The 24,215-nt window shown below is 38.2% G+C and overlaps 1 protein-coding gene and 1 long non-coding RNA gene across 4 annotated transcripts in view; one reads left to right on the top strand and one right to left on the bottom strand.

The window, feature by feature from the left end:
• Positions 1-22,605, top strand: part of LOC118164276 — a 30,342-nt gene extending 7,737 nt beyond the window's left edge. For 2 of the 3 annotated variants that reach the window (XR_004749403.1, XR_004749402.1), the window contains exons 2-4: positions 14,063-14,160; positions 14,829-14,915; positions 22,472-22,605. This is a non-coding gene — a long non-coding RNA (uncharacterized LOC118164276). Of the gene's footprint in view, positions 1-13,502; positions 13,529-14,062; positions 14,161-14,828; positions 14,916-22,471 lie in introns of those variants that run through there. The other variant, XR_004749404.1, reaches the window with a different exon arrangement.
• The window catches only part of ADSS2 (adenylosuccinate synthase 2), a 66,869-nt gene extending 42,658 nt beyond the window's left edge, over positions 1-24,211 (bottom strand). The window contains exon 1 of the mRNA XM_035321685.1: positions 24,157-24,211. The gene's annotated coding sequence lies outside the window, so the exon portion shown is untranslated. The remainder of the gene's footprint in view (positions 1-24,156) is intronic.
• Positions 24,212-24,215: the final 4 nt, after the last annotated feature.

Below are 24,215 nucleotides of genomic sequence, written 5' to 3'. Positions count from 1 at the left end.
CATAGTCTCACTGAATTCAGTTAGTCTATTCATCAATCAAAACTTCTCTAAGTAACAGAGCACTGTAGAGATGCATATATCACTATAAGAGAAACATAAACCCATAGCACTAGGAGGACAGTATATCAAGAAAAACATGCCGGTGTCTTCAAGACTTTGAGGATAAAGGGCAGTATTTGCCTACTTCTTATCATTCTAATTGCTTCACATGGTGTGTGACGACAGCTTCACAAATAAACAGGTAGGTTTTTTTTCTATGTGAATATTTTTGGAAATATACTAATATTTACTAACAGGGATAGTATTTTTAATGAACTGTTTGAAGAAATGAAAGATGTGTCCGTTTAGAAGTTGTGAATTTTGGATGATATTGGATAGTGTAGAAATACATGTTTCTGTGTTCACCCATACGTGCAATTAATTGAAAACTGTTTTTTTTTTTTCTATATTGAATTACAATTTATGGAAGGGGAAAAGAGAAGCTTTCATACTTAGTACAGGCCTAAAAATGAAGGATACTGATGTGTGGATTCTGATGTGGCTTTGCTCAAATATGCAGCTCGCCATTGCCCCGGGGTCAATCAGCGTTTCAAGACAGAATTGCAGAAGGCAGCTAATGAGCAATAGACTACAAAGAGAAGGGGGTTTTATTCACCTAAAGATACAGACTTGGGAGGATGTGTGTCCAACAGGTCTGAAAGTTATAGAACATGAAAGCAGGGGGATTTTGGTTTCCTTTATTTATATACGACGAAAAAAAACCTATAATGCTAGTCAGGAGTATTTTAAATGGCATATACTTGCTTACGAAATAAGTATAAAAGTTCTGTTTCTGTAAACATAGTAGAAATAAACAGCAATAGCTTTCTTTTCAGTTTTTGAACCCCTCTGGTAATTCCTGAGTAATGCAAAGCATCATTTGCTTGCTGTCAAAGCCAAAAAGGAGCACTTGATTACTATTTTTGTTTTCTTTTGCCAGAAGGAATGTACCGAGTACAATTTCTAAATGTAAACAAAATGTGATTGACAAGAAGTCAAACACAGCAATAGCAGCAATCTCTCTTACCCTCTCTCTTATCCTGAGAGAACTGTTCATCACACTTTTTTCTTCTTATACATATATCAGTCACACTAATTAGAGCTACTTGTGTCTCTCATCTGGACTTTTTTCTGTAAATGTGAAGATAATTGGTAGATTCATAACATTTTACTCAAGTAATTAATAACGCGTTATAATAAATTAATATATAATCAGTGTTTCCATATTATGAACTTTGATCCTTGTCTACAGTTTTTTTGTTTGGTTGGTTGTTTTTTTTGTTTGTTTGTTTGTTTTTTCTTAAACTGATGAAAGAATTCTTGACCTCTTTTGAAGGCAGTGAAATGTCTTAGCATTGCTTCATGGCTTCATGGGAAATAACATTTCATCCAGGATGTTTAGTGGGGTTTGATTTCATGCAGTCCTAATTCTATTGTATTTCTGCCATCAAAGAAACAGCAGTTTCCTTGCCTCTCCCCAAGTCTCAGCCCTTGGACCCTAACCATTCAAGCAAGAGTTCAGAAGACTCAGAGGCTCTGTTTCTAATGCAAGTAGCACTTTGCTCCCGGTCATGTCGTTACAAAGATAGACATGTCTCCCGTATTGGAAAGGGGAGTGTTCTGATACACAGCGCACAACACAGGGCCTCCACAATGCACTCTGAAACAGCAGGTATCATTCCTTGCAATCTTTTTAATCTGATAACCTCAAATAGGATGAACTTCAGCAGAAGACAAGCTTTCTCTAAAAACAGTACGTGTCTGTGGTAAGAGAGAAGTTACGTTATGGAAAAGTCTATGAAAGATGCTTAGAGTATGTTTTTAAATGAGAACCATCAGCAAACTCAGATGTCTCTCTTTAAATAGTAAAGTATTTATGCAGTGGAACAACCAAAGCCAGTATGCTAAACGCCATATAACATTTTAGACACTATGTACATACCTCATACAAACAGATTGATTTAAACTTTCTAAAATAATTTTATCCAATAGAAAGCTTTAAAATGATAAAGTATTGTATACTTTATTGTTTTTTGCAGAATCTACTCTTCCTAATGGTAAATTTAAGTTCGCACAAGGTAAATTTAATTTAAGCACAAGGTAAATTTAAGTTTGAATGCGTTCTTTGGCCTTACATCTTAATCTAGGTCTTTAATTTTTTTTCATTTTTATCAAGTGCAATTTTTACACAAATTCAAGCTGATTAGTGGCAGATTTTGGCTAATTTATTATTCATTTCTTTGAATTTGAGTGCTTGCTTGAGATTTTTTAAATGTGTGTCACACAATGAATATGATTAAGCATTCCATTGGTACAGTAAACTAATATCTAGTTTCTAAAATTACTTATTTCACATCTGCCAAATTTAACATAAAGAGATTACAAGATAAATTATTTCCTACCTCTCCCCCTTTTTGTTTGACTGTGAAAGAGATTGTGATCATATGAGGAAATACAGAAACTTTTTTTTTAAAAAAAAAAAAGTGTCCTTGCTAACAAACTGAATTCAGGTAGCTGCAGCATAAGTGATGTGCTGCCTGCTAGAAATGGTTGAACTTCACAGCTGTGGAAGCAAGCCTATATTCTGTCCAAGTTCTTCTGCTCATCCAGCTCTGAGAAAGCAGCTGTGTGATTACTCAGCTTGCCCTATTCTAAGGACAGATTGCAAGACTTGGCATTTTGATTTGAGTAGATGAATAACAAACTGCAGGATTTGAACTGCGGGATGTAAACTTGCAGCATGCCAGCTGTTTTGTGACAACCAGTCATAAAACTTCCAGTGCTTGTGCAGCAACAAGATCATCCTGTGGCTCCTCAAAATATAAAGTATGGCTGACTGTGGCCATGTCAGGGATTCTTCTTTCTACTTCAGGATAACATTGTGCTTCAGTAATAATTTTGCCATTTTTCCATTTCTTAAAAAGGCAACTTGTTATGTTAAGCATGTTATCTGCCCTTTGTTTCATTCACCATAGTAGTTAAACATAAGTAAGTGCCTTTCAGTCCTGAAAATCTTGCTGCATGTCATTTTTTCACTTGGTATGTATAGAAGCCCAAGGATAGGTATAGGTATAGGTATATGTATAGAAACCCAAGGTCCAGCAAGACTGGATCAAAAATCACCTGAATTTTTTACTATAATGAATGGTCTTAAGTTGTAGGTATCAGTTCAAAGTTCAATGTCCCCCCCTTCGGGCAGGCCATTCCTGGAACTTGAGAACCAGAGTGAGCTATTGTGTCAAACACCTCATCTTCATTTATGAAAAAGCCTTGGCCAGATATTGTTACTCATCCTTCTCTAGGCTTCTCTGTCAGAGGTTTGCACATTTTTACTTCCTCTGCTGATATTTCAGGCACAAAAAGAAGAAAGGTAGCTCAGGTAGAATGTCATTCACAGAATCACAGAATCCTCTAGGTTGGAAGAGACCTCCAAAATCACCAAGTCCAACCTCTGACCTAACACTAACAAGTCCTCCACTAAGCCATATCGCTCAGCTGTACATCTAAATGTCTTTTAAAGACCTCCAGGGATGGTGACTTGGCCACTTCCCTGGGCAGCCTATTCGAATGCCTAACAATTCTTTTGGTGAAGAAGTCCTTCCTAATACCCAACCTAAGCCTCCCCTTCAGCCAATTCCCCCTTGCCCTATCACCAGGCACGTGGGAGAACAGACCAATCCCCACCTGGCTTCATGTTTGTTTGATTTATTTTTCCCTCTTTTCTATTAAACTTTCTGTATCTCAACCCATGAGTTCTCACACTTTTACCTTTTTTGATTCTCTCACCCATCCCACTTTATGTGGAGACTGAGCAAATGGCTGAGGGGCGCTTAGTTGCCTACTGGGTTAAACTACAACACTTCTTTAGGATTGAGTCTGGGTGTTTGTGCAAAGCATCATAGACATTTCCTTTCACCTGTTTGCTGAAGGGTTCCACGTTTTCTGTCAGGCTTCCAGCAAGAATCAATACTTAGCTATACTCTTGTTGAGCTATAGTAGGGCAATGGAAATGGTAATTGTAACAGCAACATGTTTCTAAACATATGTGATAAAATAATTCCCATAGTATTAATCCTCCTCTTAGTCATGCTTTGAGCAGTGGTTTGCATGTTCTGTATAGAAAATAGGATAGCAAGAAAGTGGTTGGAAGGTGAAGGAAAAATGAAAGGGATCCCAGTGCCTCCTTGTGCTACAGCATCCACCATCAGGTGACATTTATAGCAGTTTCTTACAAACATTATATAGGATTCCAAGGAATGATTGAAGAGGTTTCTTTTTACAAGCAACTACATCATTTTTTTTTTTTTCTTGGAAATAAATAAAGAGATTATGATAAGACTTTAAGTACGGACATCCACAAAAAGGCAATTCATGTATTCAGACCAATTACCTTTGAAGAGCTTCCTGAGGCAGTGATATCCCCTCCAATTCCTATCTTTTCTGTGCTTGAGCCCCTGATGAAACTCTTCTGCACTGTTTTTTTCCCCTATTTTGGGCCACCAATTCTAATATGAGGACTCTCGTTCTGTCAGTTGCTCTATTTTTCTTACTGCTTACTGCATTTTAGGAAAATTACTTCTTTTCCTTTCCATGAGCACATAGTATTCACCACACTTTGCAGTTTGCTGTGAAAACACAACAGGTTAGCAGTGAGAAAAAATCAGAGTTTTTATTTGATTGAGTTCATAACAAATAGATAAAAAATAAAAATAAAATAGATAAAATGAGTAAATAATAGTAATGTGAATGTACCAGGAGTTATATTTAGCAAACGTATTTGTCACCAGTTTTATCCTGCATAGACCGTCAGTGATCCTAATCCAAATAACATCACAGGTGAATTTGTTCACGCAGTAATGAGAATGACTCCGGGCTTATATTTTACAAGGGATTCTCAACTGCAGCCGTTTCCTGCTGCAGGGAACAGATTTGCCATCTGTCTCTTAGCTTAGTCTTGTTTTATATACTCTCTGAACACCAGTACACTCACTATTATTTTGTTATTGTACCATCCTTTTTAAAGAGTCTACTGTCAGCGTATAAGTAATGCTGTGTGATGCTGCAAGAAACGAGTAGCACTTTTAACGGCGGTGTTAAACACTTGTTCCATGGGTTTGGTGTGCTCTCCCTCCATCTTTATCAGTTGTATGTGTCTATTTCATCGCTAGATGGCAACATAGCAACGCGCCATGCAAAAAGTTCCTGTAATCAGAGATGTTTTTTTCCATCGTAATTGTCACAGCAGAGCTGAAATAATTCCCTGCCCCACCCCGTGAAATGGGAATATATGCATTCTGGCAATTCCAGTAATTGTTTCTTAATTATGTGTGTTCTGCTATTACTTCTTTTTTATCTTACTAACTGCTGGTTTGTTACACAACAGAAGTACAGAATAATCAAGAAAATAAAATTGTTTTATGAATTAAATATTTTTTTCTCCAAATAAGGAACCGAGTCTATTGATTCATCTGAATCTTCTCACACACACATGGTTGTTTTGCACGAACATCTTTTATTGAATCTGGTGGCACTTGCATTCATGCCAACAAGAACAGAATTTGCATCATTTTTGCCTTTTGAATTATTTCATTTATTGTGATAAGTCTGGAAGTTGATACATCTGCGGACAGAACAACACTAAAGTAAGTTTGGGGTGTAACAACGTGTTTCCAGTAATCCAGCATCCCCCTTGAGACCACTGAGCCCGCAGACTAATTCAAATTCTAGCCAGACTGGACAGGGTGATTATCACCATCTGAAATTTCAAACTCAGAGAGAAAAAGAAACAAAACCTGTCCTAACTGAGCTGCTGGCATTTTTTACTTTGGGGGCCTTGGACAGACTCCTAGTTTCAATAAGTATTTACTAAAGACTCAGTGAGAGGCTCTTAGGCTTCTTAAGTCTCCATTGAAAGTCAGCAGCAGCTTCCTAGGAAACTCAAACAGTTCATAGGAATAGGAAATGGTCCTGTCCTGTATTGCATTTTCTCCAGAAAACAAAAGATACAAAGCTTATACTCCGCTTTATACTGAATTTAATTTTTCGTTTTTTAAGTTTCTGTCAGCGCTGCTGTATCCTGCTGTGGCAAAACAAACCTGCTTGGGCCTTGGTCTTTGAACAAGTAACCTCCTTCAGCAACGTTGGCCTTTTGCACCCCATCAGATCTGTTATTATCCTACATATTTCATGACCTAGCTATATTATTGTGGTGGCTACCTAAAGTTAGGGAAGTAATTTTGGAAAGGTGTACAGCTACTGTTCACTGAAAAATAACAAAGCATCGTTTTTCTGTCTTAATTAATTTGCATTATTCTGTTACCTCCAAGTTTCAAATTCTCTCCAGACTGGATATATTATAGCTACTACAGCTATATGCATACTATTCATTTGTATATTCTAATAAAGGGGCTGTGTGCTATCTCCCTAACATGAGTAGGATCATACAGATTGTTGATCTCTTCAGGGAACCCATTAATTACTGGATTAATAGAATTCATCAATAATTCCATGGAATGCACTGGTAATTGGCAAGTGAAGCATGTAAACATGAGGATATAGAATTAGATAATATGATTTGTTGTCTTTATCTGATTCTGTAAAGAGTTGCCTACCAAGCATACTAACACTTTCTGCTTTCAGTGCTTAGAATGACTGCATCAGGGATGTATACATACGCACACCGAGAGAGTGAGAAAGAATTCTTCCCAAAGACTTAGAAATTCCCAACGTTCAAGACTATTTCTGTTGTCATGCATGATTTACTGACGTATGAAGAGCAGCTGAGGTCACTGGGCCTGTTCAGCCTAGAGAAGAGGAGGCTGAGAGGAGACCTCAATCGCAGTCTACAACTTCCTCGCGAGGGGGTGTGGAGAGGCGGGTGACCTATTCTCCATAAACACCAGTGATAGGACCCGCGGGAGCGGGATGAAGCTGAGGCAGGGGAAGTTCAGACTAGATATCAGGAGGAGATTTTTCACCAAGAGGGTGATTGCGCACTGGAACAGGCTCCCCAGTGGAGTAGTCACTGCACCAAGCCTGTCTGAATTGAAGAAGCGTTTGGACTGTGCACTTAGTCACGTGGTCTAAACTTTTGGGTAGACCTGCATGGTGTAAGGAGTTGGACTTGATGATCCTTATGGGTCCCTTCCAACTTGGAATATTCTATGCTTCTATGATTCCATTTTATGCATAATTCTGCAAGATTTACAGTCAGACTATTCCTACAAGTAGGTTCTCTCTTTTAAGACACGTTTTCTCTTATGACTTACTCACACAAGTCTTCTGAATTCATCAGTGGCCCTGATCATCATCTGCAACGTGGTTTCATGTTAGCTCTTGTTAACCTCTTTTCTTCTACATGTTCCAAGTAGTTCAGTGGAGGTTAAGAGGAAGGTGGGGGAGGTGTTTTTGGTAATGGTGAAAGCTGTATTATTCCGCAGAGGTATTCAATACAACCATTCATTTTTAAGTCCAAATACTCTCTTCTCAGTAAGATCTTCCAGATATGTACAGTTTCCAGACATCACTGAGATACAGAATATATGTGTTTTTTAAGCTTAGAAATTAAAGTCCAATAACAGGCAATTTTTTAATATTTTTCTCCCAGTTTTTGATTTCAGTGTCTACCTTCTAGAAATCAGAAGAGAGTTAAGAAATGTTTTTGTACCACTGTTGGTGCAATTCTTCTAAGAGTATGACATTATTCGTGTACCTCAATTTCTTTCAGTCATTTCAACGGTAAGTTTTTACACTGCTATCCCCCTTTCTCACATGAGATGATATATGGTAAGACTGCTAGAATTGAAATGCTACATTGAACTTTATAGTCCTGAAAAGCAAATGAAAGAGTTTGCCTTCCTTCTTCAAAATGTGATTCTTGTATCTATGTATCATATGTATGTTTGTTATTAATTGATGGTTCTAGAATATACCACCAAATCTATCCTTTGGTCATTGAAATGTTTGGGCCTACATTTAGCTCTAAAACTGCTTGCTCAATTGCAGCTTTTCAGCACAGCATGGATTCAAATGCCTTCTATCTTGACATGAGAGATAAAGTGACTTTTTGGTCTCTGATAGCTTCCGATGGCACCGTGGCTGTTAGTACACCTCTGGAAGGCTAGGGGCCTGACCTGCCATCAAGAGAAATTGTGACAAATCATAAGCATCTGTGTGCAGAAGCAAGGAAAAGACAAGAGATGGGAATGAGGGTGCTGAGTTGTGCAGTCCTTGAACACACATTACAGGCCTGACACTGCTTTTATTTTCATATGTTTCAGGAAATAACAGCATTGCTTAGGTTAACAGTAGACCTTTGGAGTGTCTTTTCCAAAGGAATCTGAAGATTGTAAAAGTACTGAGAGGTTCAAGGCTTAGTCCTTTGTGCTAGGAAAATTGTCTTAACTACACGAAAGCTCCTGTTTTGTGACATGGATCCATCTGTAGTTTAGGTATCTGATTTAGGGTAGATGAATCCCAGATAAAATGTTTAGGCAAGTCAGAACCACAAGAACAGGGAAAAGATTCAGCCTCTCATTTATCATTGGTACTGTGAAAGACCCATAAAAAGTAAATTGCAGAAATAGAACTGGACATTTTTTCAGGTTCTCCAGGTATCATGAAGATATCCTTTATCTCATTACTTTATAAAGCATCGCCGTGGCTAAAAATTTTTATTAATTATTTTTATTCTTTATTTTTTTAGACATTTACATTTTACTATCAAACTGACTATACTTTGGAATTCATTTATACAAAGGCATCAGTGTCAGATGTAGTAGTGAGCATCAGAAAATTTATACAGTGGGTGTAAAGTTGATAATGTAGTTTTGATAAGTAGGAATTAAAAGTGTCATCAGGACTACACTAGCTACCCTGACAGTTATTACATGAATTAAATAACAATGTTAATATACCTAATGGGCAAATACTGCTTTTTGCTTAAATACTTCAGGAAGGAATATATGCAGCCCACTTGCATATAAATGGACATGAGACAAATAGCGAAAGCAAATGAAATACTTAGAAAACGTAAAATCCTGTTACAAGGAGCTTGTAAGTGTCCTGTTGACAGAAAAACTGCACATTGTACCTAAGGCATAGATTCATCCCAAATTTTCTTTTCACTGTTTATCACAGAATCAGAGAATCATTCAGGTCAGAAGAAACCTCTAAGACCATCTATTCCAATCTTTAACCTAGTACTAAAGTCCACCACTAAACCATGCTACTAAGTTCTAAATCTGCACATTTCTTGCTCCAGGGATAGTGACTGAGCCACTTATGTTCCAGCTGACATGGTTTTCAACATTTATATATTCCTGGTTGCAGACAGAGCTGTTAAACAAACCTACCTCCCTAGGTTATATTCACTGATGAGGATCTTGAATTGGAGACCAATCCTAATTCTCTTATCTTCATTTTTGTTCTGGACTTGCATACAGGTTTATTCAAATCTTTTCTCCATTTCTAAAAGTGTTATTGACACTCAGGTTACCCAAGAGATAGTTCTGACCTTCTTCCAGACTACTAACCACCTTGTTTGTAGAAATGCAAATACCTCTTTGACAAAGCAAAATGCTGCTGTCTTTTGTATGTGAATGAATAAATGACAAACTGGTAGCCTACCGAAAGGTAAAAAAGTCTTCTCTCATTTGATAGGCCTTTTTATAAGTATTGTACAGTCTTTCCAGACTTTAAACCTTACATTTCATATACAAACTATGAGCTGTTCTTCCTACAAATACATACAGGAGATTAATGAGTATGGCATGTGATGGAGCCAAACCATTCTTTGAAGGAGATGACTTCAGCTACTGTTACAATAAGCACCTCAACATGCAACCTTAATACAGTGCTCTGGCAAAGGATCCAGCAGGCTTGTATAAGGCAGTATGTGTAAGACAGAGAATATGAAGAAGAACTGAAACGATCGATTTGCATTGGTGCATAGCATTGATAAAGCTGAGACTAATACAGTTGTGTCCAGTTCTGATACTCACTGTTCAGAAGGAATGTACTAAACTGGGGAAGGATTAAGGATCACAAAAATGATCTGCTGAGTGAAGAAAAAGTTTTACAATGCGAGGCCTAAGAAATTGGTTTGTTTCTTGTATTTTGACAAAAGAAACATTTTCATAATACTTGCAAGTTCGCACAAGAAAATTGATCTAATTTAATCCCAGGCTTAGGTGTTCTATGAGCTATGCTATAGGAATTAGAAAGGTATGGTTTTCCCCAGTACACAATGGCTAAATTACTGTGAGGTGAAGGCCTTTCTTTGACTTCATCTTTGAAGCAGCAGTGCTGCAATTCACTGGCTTTGGAATTCTTATGCCAGGATACAGCCAGATACTTCTTTACCTGGAATCACCAGACACTGCTTCATTCTGTTGAGGAAGCCCACCATTAATTTAGGATACCAGATTATTTTAAAACCTTCTTCAACAATTAGCATGAAATGTATACTTTGGCAAGCTGTTCTGTACATTTCTGGATTCTGCTACCAAGACTCACAGGGAACTCACTGCCAATGAATGAAGCAATCTCAAAGCTATCAGTAAGTCCATCACTGGCAAGCCCCTGCATCTTCCATCCCCATTTCCAATGAGGACAAGTCTCAGCAGAGAATACTGTATTTATCTTTAGCTACAGTGGTAATCACCTATGCCATTGATAGCAACAGTGATGCAGAGAAATCCAACATTTTCAGGCTGCTTCATGCAACCTGAACTTGGGGAGCAAGTTGCAATTTCTCACTTGGGGAGAAAGTGTAAGGGACTGGATGCCCAGAGTTAGCACACACATTCCTGCATCCTTTAAAATCAGATTAGTAAATTTATCAAGCCAACTTTATAAGCAGAAATTACTAGTGTTTTTTGAGATAATTGTGCTTATGTTTTGCTCAAGCACCCCCATGCAGTTGAATTTGGTTGCTTTCAGACATATGACTTCCCTAGTCGCTTCTGTGATGTAAATCCATGGTTGAGCCCTTCCTTTAAAGATGTTTGCTTACTTCAGACTTCCTCCTCCCTGTTCCCTCCCCACAGCATGCTGCTCAGTTTCTCTTTCAGTACGAGCTCTTACCTGCAATGGTGACAGGATTTTTAAAATGTCTGTGTGTATCTGCTATTCCACCAGTTTTTTCCTCCACCCAAATCAGTCAAAATGGATTGCTTCTTGGTAAGTTATAGATTTCAAGCAGTTGATTTCAAGAGAGGATTCAAGGACAAAGGTCTTGCCATTAATATATTGAAGTATAGAGCCTTAAAAAACCCTATGTGCATCCGATGATATCATCACTACGCTCTGCATCAAAGCCCAAAGTAGCCTGATTATTCCTTTGTCAGAAACAGTTGAGCTTTCAAAGTTTTCAATCAAGCTGCCAATTCAACTCTTAGTATTCTCCTTCAAGGAGTGCTAAAAATACTAGTGAACAAGCCTTGCCATTTCAGACTCTGAAATCACAGATGGAAAGTACAATCAGGTGTCTTCAGGACTGTTTTCAGGGACTGATGATTTTCTGGAATTGATTTCTTTATGGAAAGCTACAGTAGGAGTGCCCAGATAGGTACTGTGTTTAAGGGCTGCCTGAGTCAACAGTCTCTGACCGAAAGATTCAAGATTCAGTGCCATGGCAGGTTGTCTTATGCCTCTCATCTTACCTCAATACAAGCCCAAGTTTACAAGTTTACAAAGAGTGAAACTGTATAAGATCTCTGTAATTCTGCTTATTTCCATCTGCCTAATTCCAGGCTGCACTGAACATGCTAAAGGGTTCAGTAGTAAGCCCACCTCTCTCCTAACAGTGATCAGTCTCCCCCCCAAACTTGACCCTTCTGCATTTCACAGTATGAGTTGTCTGCAAATTTAAAAATAATTTTAAGAAGTGTTATTTTCCTATAACCCTCTGAACTGTTTACATTTGTGATGAGAAGTACAGTACTATCAGTTCAAACTTCATTCTTGTACAGGGATTTCTCACGTATCAAAAAGCTTAGCAAAGTAAAAGCGTATCCTGTAGATATCTTTTACCTTTAGAATTAAATTAAAGCTAGTTCATCCCAACAAGCCAGCTTTTTTTTGTATTTTCTTTAAAACTTCATATCTTTAAAAAAACCTTATCACAAAGAATAATTGAAGAAAAAGTATATTTTCAACAACAACAAAAAAAAAGTAGTTTGTTAAGTAGTCCAGAAGTGGAAGCTTCAGGAACTCTGTTCTGAGGGTTTAAGTAACAACAAACTGGAGCCATGTTTGCTTGTTATTCAGAATTGAAGCAGAGTTTCTGGAGAAGACCAATATTTAGACATATGCGGGATGATGTATATAGGTGTATATATAGCTGTATATTTAACAGCTTTCTAGAGTTCCTAATCTGAGGTTTGAAAAAAGTCTGTTGTAACATCAATTCTAGCTTTGCTAGTATGGATGGAGCTACTGCAGTTTTTACTTGCTGATATGGAGGGTTAGATGGATGTGAGATTTAATTCTTAATAAAATAATTCGGTAACACTAAAATTATTGGAAGTGTTTTTTGTTTGTTTTTGTGAATGGAATTCATAATACCAAAATAATAGATGAAAAATTGTTGTACAAAAAATGGTAATTATAGCATAGAAAAATGAAAAATAATTTACATGCTTGTGCAGTGTGTACATGTTAAATGAAGCTAATTTATGAATATCATATTTTCTTTGTTTTTAGGGCTTCAGGTGTAATCTGTGTAGAAAGACATAATTTCACTACTTACAAAATACCTGGGTAAATCACTGAATTAACAATCCAAAGAAGACTAGCCATTTTGGACACATTGTCATATGAAAGCAAAGTGCTGTATTTTACTGTATTAAAACTGTATTTACTTGATACAAAATGGGACTGTTCTGATATCAATGTTTCTACTGGCTTTTTCTTTTCTGTTACAGTACAGAGCCAGTATTTATGAACTTCAAGTGAACTAGTTTTCTAGGTATTCTCTACTATGACAGTGGCCTGATTGAACCAATGCAGAAAACTATTGAGATATTTTTTTTTCTTTACTTGGATTACTATCTGAAATAGCTGAATAAGCATTTGTACTTGATACAAACAGGCTGTTATACTTGAAAACTTCACCCAATGTGCTGTTAAACAAAAAAATAAAGAAACGACAAAGTAAAGAAACAGGGGGCTGCAATTTTTCTGTTATCTAAATTTTTAGTTACGTGTTCTGGGTAATGCTGATATCAGTTGTTGGCTACAAATCTTTAGAACCTATGGTCATCTTTGAGTAAACTTCTTAAAACATAAGGAAGCTTAAGCTGTATAGTAAAAAGACAGACTTGCTGCTTTTGTTTTTATGTCATAGGGATTGGCAGGTTGAATTCTTTCTATCAACATCATTGACACTATGTTGTATCAAAATAAAATAAGAGGTTTAACAAAATGATTGTTGATTTTTTTCCCTTTAATCAGGAAATTTATGTGGCACCCAACAGTTAAGGACCAGGTGAGAGTTACAGATTTCATTCTAGTTGGGCTGCATGTAAAAAAGAGAGAAGTGTAGTGCAATACTCAATGTACGAGTACAACTCCTCCCTTTTCAGATAGCCTGGTATGACTGGGGTGAATATGGTTGCCTAATGGAACTTAAAATCAAGAGCATTTCCAACCTGTTATTTCCTTGTAAGTAAACTGCTGATAAGTTCTGAGGCACGAGGAAGACTTCTTCCACCAATGTTGTGTATGGGCTGCAGAAACTATCCAGGTCCAATGGCAACAGTAGTATTATCAAATCTTTATGCTCCTTTTTGTACATAGTACAAGAAGCTGGTGGGTACTGTTGCACCACATCAGTATTGTAATTCCAAGATGCCTTAGGACATCTTAGAGTAAAGCATCTTGTCAACACACTGCCTACCTGTCTGATCCTCTGCAGCAGCAGCAGCTCTACATGCTCCCTGATCCATGCACAGTTACGAATACCAAGGCTGTTTGTGTGCTTATGCTGTTCTACTGAGATATCACATTCCTTGTTCTACAGATATGATGGCGATTTTTGCTAGAAATGATGAAGCAAAGTTTATATTATGGGAAATAAAAGGCAGAACCAACTATGGGTACACCTCATCCATCAAAACAGTAAGTCAACTACCGAGGATGTAATTTAAATGTTTTACGAATAATGGTCTACATGCAAAATATTACTATTGTTACATATATTAAGACCTCTTTAGGTTAAATGCATATATTTAGCAGCTTAATTTTTTAGCATTTAATGTAGTGGATTTAACATCATACACTGTTCAAAATTAAGCATGTGGGAGTTATCAACATGATACACTAAACAGAAGAAAAACCTGCCCATGGGAATATGGTTTGGGAAATGAAACTTGAAAAATCTCTTTGAAATTTCAGACTTCCTTCTCTCTAAAGAGAAAAAATAAATAAATCTGCCCAAACTCTTTACAACTAAAATGAGCACATTGCTTTCTTTTTTTTGGGGGGAATGGCAAAGGATATTTAAGCGAACTCCTCATCTACATACAGTGGTAAGGGAACTTTGATGGCCTCCTCTGACAGCTCAATTTATGAAAGAATTCTTTCAAACTCCTCTATGTATACATAGCTATGCTGGAGGTTTGGACATGATGGATGGTACTTGCAACTCTGACAAAGACAAATTATCTCTTAAAGAGAAGTAAATCAAACATTCTGAAGCTTGATGCCACCTTTTTGTGTGCCATATTTGCAAATGATACACATCTGAATTTCACATTTTTAATCTGTTCAATTTCTGTTTTTAACAGGAAGGTTGTCTGTATAAAGCACCATCTTGGCCCATGATGCTTAATGAAAGTAAAAACTTTACATTGGATGAAGTATGAGGACCGCAGGTACGAAAACATATGTTCAGAAATAGCTTGTAATACTGTGAACAAAATGTATTGTCATCTTACTTTGTGTTCTTGCATTGCCAATATCCTTGGAGGAGGGGCTATGGACAAGCACTGACAAGGTGGATATGACAAGCTCATATGACAATAGAGCCTTGATTTAATCGTACTCAGAAAGGATAGTTTTATGCCAAAAATATGTTACTAGTATTGTTAGCATATTGTGACAAAAACAAAGGTATCACTTAATGCTCAGCAAAGCATTCTTTGTGGGCAACAGTACAATAATTGAAACCCTTTTGTAATATAAATAGTAGAACACAAGGAAGAGTGCTAGACAGGAAGCCAGAAGGGGATTATAGAGAACTAAAAAAAAATCCTCAGATGCAAGCACACAGCAAGAAGCTGTTAGGAGAGTGGGTTCAAACCAATGGAAGTGGAATAAGCAGCAAAAACTGTGTACAACTTTCCTAAAAATTAAAGGCAAAGAATGAGTTACTTCTTGCATGCAGGGCTGGAGTATCTGACTTAAAATTTCTGCAAAATCCTGTGTTCTGTATGTTGTTCAGAGAGACATATATGTTTGACATCTTTTCCACAGCAAAGCCAGAGATGGATTTTGTTTTCTGATTCCAGTTCAGAAAGGACTCCATTTGAATATCCTAATTATCAGTTTCCTTGGCATTTCGGTCAACTTCATAGTGTTTGTTTCCCATCTAAAAAAAAAAAAATATTTCACAGGACCCCAAATCTGGGCTTTTGCTCAAAGGGGCAATAATGTAATTACAAATCAGTAAGCTTTTTTAGTAGTCCATCTGTGGTCTTGACAGTAGAAGCGCAGCTATAGCTACATTTAGGGTAAATCTTTTGAAATCTATTTCATCATTACAGCTAAATCTATCTGTTTACAATATTTCTACTATCAGAATATTCTAAAACTGTTTTGATTAGAAAACGATACTCAATTTGAGCTATTATAATGTAGCTATATGTAAATACTAGCTAGAAAATATCACAGCTAAACGTTCTGCCTGTTTGGTGTTTAAACCCAGGCACCAAACAGACAGGACACAGCTTCCCCAAGGTGCTTTACTTGTGCTGACATGTGCAGCAAGTTCCCAAGCCAGGAGACCCACAGTTATAACCAGACACACTGTCCACTGTTTTTCTTCATTTTGTCAAGTCCTTCCTAAATGACAGACAGGAGATCATTGCCTTTGACTGGGGCCAACAACCAAATCACTTTTGGAATTACCAGAGGCTCTGGCTTTTGGAAGGAGGGGAAAAAAACATCTGAACCCTTTCATTCACATGACAGTAATTCCTATACAGAGTCCTCCCCCTAACATAACAAGTCACCTTCTAAGGAGAGTACAGAGTAGAAAGCTTACCTAAATACCAAAAACGTCCATCACCAGCAGCACACACAACTTGAAAATCCTCAATGGCTGATTTATTGGCTAGCACAGACATGTACTTCTGACCATCCAGACAGCTATAAAGATACAGAAAAAGGGTCATTTACATTTTACAGTACAGCCCGAAGTTCAACATTACAACAGCCAATGTATGTAGAGCCTGAACAGTGGAAGCTTTATCTTCTAACTTGTCTAGCCTGACAACTTTCTGATACCTCTTAAAAATAAAAGAACCTTCCTTCAGTATTGGACATTTTTTTTATGTCCCAATAAGCACAGAATGACTATATGTTATTAATAAAAAAGTGACTTCACAGGACAGTCATTTGAAGCTCTTTTTAGAAGCATCTTAATCTTTATTTGACATCTTTCATTAGACTTTGATTTCATAGCCATCATTTCCAGTTAATCCTGTCCTTTGGGATTCCACTCAACTGATCTGGCAAAACCCACTGTACTTTAGAGTTACATCACAAAACATAGAAAACAAGTACTGTATTGCACTGCTAGCAAGTGTCAGTTATGGATCCCACTAAGAAAGGCACTTGGACTATTTTAGGTATTGATTAAAACATCATTTATTGGAGATATTAAAAGGTAAAAGGGAATAGCATAGATACCTTACAGCCCTTCAGATGCTGGGAACCTCAAGTCGTACAGCATTGGCTGGACCTTTAGTCAGGGCACAGCCCGCTGCGCAGATACCATCCGTGGTGAGATTTGCCAGCACTGGAGTCTTTAGAGCTATTATAGGATTTTCTTGGAAGTAACCAACTCTATTTATCATTTCTATTCTCAAGTGAAAAGATACATGAACATGCTGCTTCACGTCAAGATAAGACGAGACGTGCCAGGCCAGGTGCCAAGAAAGAGCCACGTATAGCCTTCTCCTCTGCAATTAGTAGGTTCATCCAACATTCAAGTGATATGTACAGCACAGCACACGCATGTGCCTGCTCAAGTCAGCTGTTTCGTGGGTCATTAACTCCTTGATGTACAACAGCCTTCTGGTTAAGGCCACTACAAGCACCTGTTCCTGCAGGACACAGGCCTGTCTTCACACAGCCTCATTAGCCTCCTCCTTAGTGGCAGAGGAGGGAACAGCTGGGACAGAGCCTTAATGATAATGAGGACCTTAAGCACATCGATTGCCTATAAAATATGCTCCCCCCACCCAGCTTCATATCAATCTGTTCTTTTAATGGAATCTTAATTAAATTTCTGTATCTGTTGAAAAGGAAATCCTTTGACTACTTCTAAACATGTCCTCTAAGATAACCTCTTCAATAGTCATTACCTTGCCCCATTAACTTAGGTGAGAGACTCAGTTCCTCATGGCTAACCTTTCTTTTGTATAAAGATAATGTGACTTTTAGAACACACATAAAACTCTTATCCAAGACAGTTTTTGACATTAAGCTCAGGAAATCTTTGTATGCATCTTTTTTTCCTATAAAATTCATTCTTCTTCTCTTGAACCACCCCTTCCTATCTTATGTGTTAGTGTACCTTATCTAGATTAACAGGACAATTTTCTAAGAAATACATTTTATGTATGCATATGGGTGGTATTAATGTAGTCATGTATATATAGACAATAATATATCCTGGGAAGAAACTCTAAGTACTCTTTTTTTTTTTTTTTTTTTTTCCTGCTCGATTGATTAGATTCCTATTGGAAGCCATATCAGGAAGTCATAAGCGTTTGAAAGAATGTAAAGAGAATATATGAACCATGAAATCTGTTGCTTTTTTTGTTGGTGGTAGTGGTTTATTTTTGTTTGTTTTTTTTAACCTTCAGGTAGCCATGCTGGATATGAAATGACAGAATATGTTATATAAAATCCACAGAGCTAATACTTTGTCCTGTCTGCCCAAGATATTCTTGTCTGGACTTCAACCATAATTATGAAGCATCTTCATTCAGATTAAGGAAAACATTTTCTGAAGCATCAGAAGTAAATTGAGGCACTTCAAAGTTCCCTATCTATTTTATATTCTGTCTTTTCTGTCCAATAGTAGCCTTGAGATCTGTATAACAGAGACTGAGTATGATAAACTAAATGCAGACTGACTTCCAACTACAAGATCAGCAAGTTAAGATGTCATCTTAAGGAGAGATACATTTTTTTAAGGACTGATATTTGTGTTTGGTAAATTACTGGTAGTTTCTTAATGGTGCTGTGAAGGGACTGAATTACATAATTTATGTTCATTGGACATTTAATTTGTGCTCAGTTGAACATAGCAGAATCTATTTACCATTTTTAGCCACTACTTGCATATTAAACAACAACAACAACAACAAAAACAGATTGTTTTCCAGAACTACCTCAGAAGCAACTCTTTCTGTTTCTGCTCAGAATTACAGATGTTGTTTTGAGTTTCATGAGAAGAGAACAAATGAAGAATGTATGAGCAGAATCAAATTTTAAATAGCACTTCTAAGAATTACATTGTTTGGGTTTCTAGTCATAATGTCATTTATGTGTTCAGAGTGAGGGTATTAGACCCAAACTACAGGTTATTGTCTTCTTTAATGCGAAAAAGTGTAATGATATAGGGGAAAAAAAAAAAAAAAAAAAGATAAAATGCTGAACATTTGTATTTTTAAAATATTTTTTCCTCAGGATTTCCTTTTGCTTTGGTGTTAACAATGTTTTCACTGTTCCCTAGCGCTAACTTAGAAATGATTCTGGTATCATTCTCAGAATCCTTGACTTCTCCATTTTTTGGATTATTCCACAGCATAAATACTTACTATGTAGTCTCAAAACAATGAGGCAGGTACAAAAAAAGAACCACACTGCTTGTAAACGCAGGTAATCTTAAAATCTTTGAAAATGTCCTATCATGATATGTTTTACAAGAACTTCTGAGAGTATAGTTTCTGTTGAAGAATTTTTGCCTTCCTTTTACATTAAATTAACAATTTTGTATGTTAACATTTTCATCCGCTCTGAATTCTAAAAAAATAAGTTGATCTGTGTAATATTCTCTGTACTACCCCACATTCCATATATTTTGGAGAATATACAATAGACCTGAAAGTTCTGACAACTCAATAAAACAAACAATGTTCACGTTTCCTTATTAAGTGATTCTACTGGCTACCCTTACACTTGAAACCAACAGGTTTCCTGTGCCAGGACCCTTTTTTACAAGCTGAAAAAGGAGAGTTTTGGCTTTTCTTCTCCTCTTTCAAGTGTACATGCTTGAACCACCAGCAGAGAGGTCAGTCTGAAAACAGTGAGGACTGGTTAATGCACTGCAGTTTCTGCAAGATTCCTTGCTTATACTAAACCTACAGTAAAGAGATGACTGTTATCAAGCTTTCTCTAACCTCTCAAAGCTGTATGTGTTCCTAATTTATGCAGACATATTACCTCATGTTTAAAGCCCTGCTGATAGTGCTGGGGTGACTCTTGTAGAATATGCTTTTTCCAAAGCATGGCACGTGTAAAAATCTGTATTTGCACACCCGAATGCTCACAAATGTTGACTCTACTGCAGAAAAATTAATCATAACTGCAAATGTACCAAAATTTTACAAGATAGTTCAAGTGTTACTTATAACTACAGAAGGATTTAAATAATTTTAATACTAATTCTAATCTATTTAACCAGAACTTGACTTTTTCATTAAATATGCAAGGATGGGTGAAGTTGGGTATTGGACAGTTTCATAAGATTCTCTGCCTTTGTTCTCAATTATGAAAATAACCTAACAGCTTTTCTTATTTCAGTTTTTGAGATTTAAAAGTATTCTTTGCAGTCTGTACACTAATAATGGAAAGGCATCAGCTAGTAAACTTTTCTAAATATGACTATTATTTAATATATTAAATTTGTTTTCTGTGTTCTGTACAAAACATACCTGGCATTGGTAAGGTTTTTAAACCAAATGAACTTCTAAATACCCTAGTACTTTCTATTTAAAACAGGCTTTATTCTTGAACCTTAATCATATGAATCTTGTTTATTAAAGGATGGTTTTGTAAGCACTTTTTATATCTCTATAATATTATTTCATGAATTTAGTTTCATATATACAGGGCATGCAAGTCAATGTAACTTTAACTTGTATGTTAAAGGTCAGTAGCTAGTAGTTTTTTAATAGACATCTTCCAAGCTGAGCTAAGTTAAGCTACAGGTGTAAGTCTCATGTTTGAGTTAGCTTCACCTCTTTATGGCTTTCACTGGCATAAATGTAAGGGTTATAATATTTGTTATAACAGTTAAGTCTTACTTCCATCTACTTTTTAATTCCAGCTGAAGACATTTTTGCACTTCTAGCCAGAATTTTCTTATTGTCAAGATACCTTGCAGAATTTATGCTGTTAATGGCAATTTTTCTGTTTTTCCTAAAGTAAGTTGAATTAGCTCGATAGTAAATAAATGGTGAAATTCATACAATCACATTTGATGTTCACAGTTTATGAAAATTTTCATAAAGATTATAAAAGCTGTAGAAACCTGGCTTGAATACATGAACATTTTTAAACATTGTTACTGAATCATTTTGCATGACTCATATCCCATCTATTTCTGCAGTTTGTACCAAGACTGAAATCAGAAAAAAAAAAAAAAAAAAACGGTAATCAACTTAGAAATCTCACCTGCAGTGAAAATCTGTTCCTACTGAAGTCAGTCTTCCCTTAAAACAGGTTGGTCCCTTGGGCTAAAGCACAAATGAAAGCCCTCCAGTTCCTCCTGGAGCATTTTCCCACCTGTGTTCCACGTTACCTGTGAGAATGCCCAATGCGTGGGACACACAGGAGGTTTGTAGCAACACCAGTGTGGGGCACTCTGCATTTCTCTGTGAATCTACATTGCCTTGGTGTTCTCTCAGTTCTCTGTTATGGCTGAAAACTGGTGCTCCTCTATTGTTTCTGTACCTTGGAAAACAAAACAGACAATGGCGTTTTCCATAAAGACAAGAACACAAACTGCTCTTTTAAATGCATTTCTCCCATACAAGCAATTTAAAATGTTATGGTATAAACTAAATGTAATAAAACTTCATAGTCAGACAATTATTATTATTATTATTATTTTCTTCTCTGAGGAGATTTTCTAGGTTCTGATTCAGGGCCTAAGCCGCTTGGCTTTCACTTTTACAAAGCAGAAGCCCTGGAGTTCACACATTAACACTTATTTTGAGGTAACAATGCCCACTGCTGACCACTACCCCCTAACCCAAGATGCCTAAATTACATGCTCAGGGGTCCTGGAAGTAATACTTTGTAGGAGACTTACCTTGAGCAGCCTGTGCTGCATTCTGATATGGAAAGAAGAGCTTGGCCTGACTCCTCTCCACCACCTTCTCATAAGACTTTCCCAACCGTAGCTACTTAGGATCAAAAGTCATCTTTAGGGAACAAAGAAGACCCCATGAGCTCCAGAACTTTGGTCACTACAGTTATTCAGCTAAGATGTCACTGATTCTGTGCATGCCATGGTAGCAGCATCAGTTTCAGCTCCTCTGTGCCATCAGCACACAGGGCCTGGAATAGTCAGTTGCTTTTTTTGGGACCTTACTTGCCGGATACTTATTGTTCTATCATTGCAATCTTCTGATTTCTCATCAGTAAATTCTAAACTGCCAGCCATTTCTGTAGCACCTCCACTTTGGTACCAAATGTGATAGAAATTTATATGGTAGAATTTTTTTATGTACTTCAGTGCCACGTACTGTAGTGTCACAGGTCAAAGTGCACCATCATCACTGGTGCATATCCCTGGATTAGTTAGTAGTCCTGTGGTTTCCACTGTTGCAGAGTCCGTAATATTGTCCTTGTTTGTATCCATACTAAGCCTCCGGAAATCATGGGTTTCTACCCCTTCATCACTGGAGAGGTAAGGTACAGGTTGCAGATCTGGAGTGAGATCTTGAAAATCATACGCTGTCCTCTGATAATATTTAAACATCTGAATTGCCAAACTGATCACCGTATCTTGAAGTAGCCCCATACCACACTTGCTCACTCTCCAAACTACACCTATAAATACAACCTGGTATGAAATACACCATGTAAGGCATAATTTTCTGCAGCATTCACATGTGCTTAACATTGAGTCTGACACCTAGCTAATCTCCAGTCTTTTTGCTCATAAGGATTTTCCTGTCTTTTGCAGATAACGGCATGAAAATATCACTGTATCACTGAGGAAGACAGAGAAATCATGTTGTGGTACTACTCTGTGTAATAAGTCTAATATTTAAATACCAAAGTTCAGCTTCCAAGTCAAATAAATGCACATTAGAACTTTTTCAGCCTCCTTCATATAAATATGGATTTTATCTCTCTCCTATCACTACAGGCTAGAAGTTATGTTTTCCTCTTCCTTCTTCACACTGCATCTTGTAGATAAGGAACAAGCAGGAGAATGAAGAAAATCATTCGCTAGAAGTCACTGCAGACTTCTCTTTTCCAGTTAATGCATACTGTTAGTGGGAAATTAAGTCCCTGCCTTTTCAGAGAAGGTTTTTGACCTCTGCTGTTTTTAAGATACAATCATATTTTCCACAGTATTCCCCGATATGGAAGCAGCGTCTTTCTACGAAACCTTTTGGTTTCGTAACAGCCGGCTTGTTTCCTAGCTGCCGGCCAAAGGAGCAGATGAAGAACATGACCCAAAGGAGTTACAGGCATCCTGTCCACAGGCTTACAGTTTCACTGGCCAACTAAGGGATTACTGCCAGCAGCCCTCAGCAGCTCAGACGGACCCGAGGTTTATACACCAGTCTCTTAGGCATTTGAATTTTGTATTTGACAACCAGCAGCCAAATCTTTGATAGGTTTTTGCAACAATACCATTTTCTCTAACCGAAGATCACTCTCTGAAGAGGGAATGGACTCAAGTTGCGCCAGGGGTGGTTTAGACTGGAAATTAGGAGATATGTCTTCTCAGAAAGAGTGGTCAGGCATTAGAACGGGTTGCCCAGGGAGGTGGTGGCATCACCGTCCCTGGGGGTGTTCAAGGAAAGGCTGGACCTGGCTCTTAGGGACATGGTTTAGTGGGTGACATTGGTAGTAGGGGGATGATTGGACCAGATGGTCAGGGGGGTCTTTTCCAACCTCAATGATTCTATGATTCTATGATGCTTTCCTGCTTCAGTTGTTCTGTAGTACTGGAGGGAACGGAGCTGTTCTGCATGCAAAAGGGCTCTCTTCCCCCCTGGGTACTGCAGCTGACCAGCAATGAGGACTTTTAGCTGGGAAAAAAAGGGAGCAAACACCTAGACATCTGCTGCCCAAAAGGGTAACAGGAGCCAGGATACTAGTGGGGTGAGGTATGTCCTCCCTGCTGCAGCACCTCCTTCTGAAGAGGGCATCCTATTGTGAAGGGCACCTTTTACGTAGTAGTTTATATGGTTGTAAACGGAATCTGTAAACGGAAACCCTCAGGTTAGGTGCTGGAGGACACAAAGCATCTTTTCTCCTACTGACACACGCACCCGGGCCGGGCCCCAGCGCTCCCCCACCCCTCGGCCCCCGCACCACAAGATGGCGGCTGGGGGGGAAGAGGGGGGGGGCGGCACGCTGCGCACACCTGCGCGGAGGCGGTGCCGGTGCGCGGGACACGCCGGGAGCTGTAGTCCCCGCCGCCCCGGCGGAAGGCGGGGGCGGGCCGCAGCGGCTCCATTTTGCGCCCACCGGAGGGGGCTGCCCGGCGGCCGCCGCCGTTCGCCCCTCGCAGCCCCGCCGCCGCCTTCTCCCCTCCCTCCTTCCTTCCCCTGCGCCCCGCTCCCTTCTCGCCGCCGGGGCGGGGCCCGCTCCCCGTTCTCCCCCCCCCTCTCCGCCGCCCGCCCGCTCGCTCCCGGCCCCGCCGCCGGCCGCGGGCGAGGCGCCGTCCCCGTCCCTCCGCGGCGGCGGCT

Source organism: Oxyura jamaicensis, chromosome 3, assembly GCF_011077185.1.
Source record: "Oxyura jamaicensis isolate SHBP4307 breed ruddy duck chromosome 3, BPBGC_Ojam_1.0, whole genome shotgun sequence".
NCBI lineage: Eukaryota > Metazoa > Chordata > Aves > Anseriformes > Anatidae > Oxyura > Oxyura jamaicensis.
The sequence above is the reverse complement of the archived record's forward strand: the minus strand, read 5'-3'. Positions and strand labels throughout refer to the sequence as shown.